The sequence below is a fragment of the Pleurodeles waltl genome, chromosome 11 (assembly GCF_031143425.1).
Source record: "Pleurodeles waltl isolate 20211129_DDA chromosome 11, aPleWal1.hap1.20221129, whole genome shotgun sequence".
In the NCBI taxonomy this organism is placed as follows: domain Eukaryota; kingdom Metazoa; phylum Chordata; class Amphibia; order Caudata; family Salamandridae; genus Pleurodeles; species Pleurodeles waltl.
The window spans coordinates 620635778-620637571 of record NC_090450.1 but is presented as its reverse complement, the minus strand read 5'-3'; the positions used below and the strand labels follow the sequence as shown (position 1 = coordinate 620637571).

The 1794-nt window shown below is 45.9% G+C and overlaps 1 long non-coding RNA gene across 1 annotated transcript; it reads right to left on the bottom strand.

The window, feature by feature from the left end:
• Positions 1–237: 237 nt before the first annotated feature.
• Positions 238–1411, bottom strand: LOC138266655 (uncharacterized). The gene is made up of 3 exons (XR_011199601.1): positions 1366–1411; positions 1059–1204; positions 238–691 (listed from the first exon to the last, which is right to left on the bottom strand). It is a non-coding gene; the product is annotated as an uncharacterized lncRNA (long non-coding RNA).
• Positions 1412–1794: the final 383 nt, after the last annotated feature.

The window sequence follows — 1794 nt, the reverse complement described above, 5'->3', positions numbered from 1 at the left end:
GGAGTATGTCCCAAAAGGGAAGGGACTCCAAATACTCTTCAAAATCCCCACCCCATTTCTAATGATCACTCTGTTGTGGATATTTTTACAGGCTACTAAGGCCTGCCTAAAAATGGCATGTTTGGCATCATGTATTTGATCGGATATTTAAAACTGTAACATAACTGCAACTACCTCTAGACATATTTCAACATTGCCATTTTAATAGAATAACTGTGAAAAAGACGGAGGGGGGCCCCGATGACTTTTTCCCACTGTGATGACTTTTTTCCAGGGGTTGGGGAGTGGAGGGTTTATTGGGTTGAAGATCGCTGCTCTAGAGCAACGCAACGCTGCAACTTTGGTTTCTTCTTGCTATGAGTGGAATATTAGTACATCTTCCCCACTGTATCTTGAACCTGACCTGCTCAGGGGGTGCAGCACCTGTTGCAGAGAGGTTCTTGCTCCTTGAGCTTGGCGTGTGTCACAGTTCAATATTAAGGGCACCATCGAGGTGAGTAAGGGTAAAGTCTTCTATCCAAGACAGGAGACATAGTTCCGTTTGTGGCACAAGCCGTTTCCATGGTTTGTTGAAAGAACAGACACTGCAGGCCCCTCACACTGAGGTATGAATACCTGCTCCATTGTGTCCAGTGGAATCTGCGACCACCGAGTTTCTTCTGGCCCTTGAACGTCGTGTTCTGGCTTGTGACTGAAAGAAAAGAGGCAACAATGCAAACATTTGTGGCACAGTGGTTCAAATAGTCAACATGTACATACGGTGCCAAGAAGACGAGTGGATAAACTGGTGGCTGTAAGGACCTGTGGTCTTTAATCCAGGTGTTCATGAGAACGAGGCAGTGGGTTCGAGGAGTTAAATGGAGACACATCTACCCCATGTGAAACGCAAAAATGTAGGGCATGTAAGCTTAGAAATAACAACATACTGACAATATATGAGGGGAAACTCACCAGAAGGTTCTGAATCTAATAGCAACTCGTTCTTCCACTCAGGAAGAAAGATTACAGAATGCGGAAGAATCCTCGGTTCACGCCGCACGCACGCACTTATCACTCACCGACGCTGGCTCCGAAGTGTTTGTGTCCTGAGTCCGATGTCCCAGCGCTCAGACTCCAACGCATATGTGGAGATGAATATGAATATTTTAATATGCGCCGTCACAGCGCTCTGAGACTGTCCGGGGTACGCGGCGCTTTACAAAAACTGTAAAACACATACAATATAAAATAAATGCATTGTAACCTAAGGGCAAATGTAATGTTCCTTGGCAATTCAACACCCATGAGCTATAAATGAATGTGGAAATGCAATCAAGAGTCTACTTCTACTCGAGCCACGTGCTGAAAACTACAATTTATACTCACAACTGCATGGGCTTCGGGCTATTTAGCTCGCTTAGTCGGATCTGTCTTTATCCCGGAAGCATGTGGCCGCACTGCAGGTTTTCACATCAAGCCTTATCATCAGTCATGGAGCTCAAGGTAATTCCAGGAGGGGCTCAGACCCTCTCCCTGAGACAGTGCAGGCTGAAGAGTCTGTGGCCACACCTCGAGATGGCAAGATAGCTCAGCGATCTGAGCACCTGCTGGCGGGGTCGTTGTGCAGACTGCAGTCTGAGTAGGAATCCTAGCTGGCTCCGCCATTCACTCATTCATTCAAGGCTGATAAAATAAGCTCTCTTAGACTTTATAGGCAGCGCCTTTAAAGGTGAATCTTTATTGTTGAGTGGTACAGAAATATTTATGCACGTGCGGGACTTAGGCAGTTCATTTGGCTTTCCAAATAACAAATGT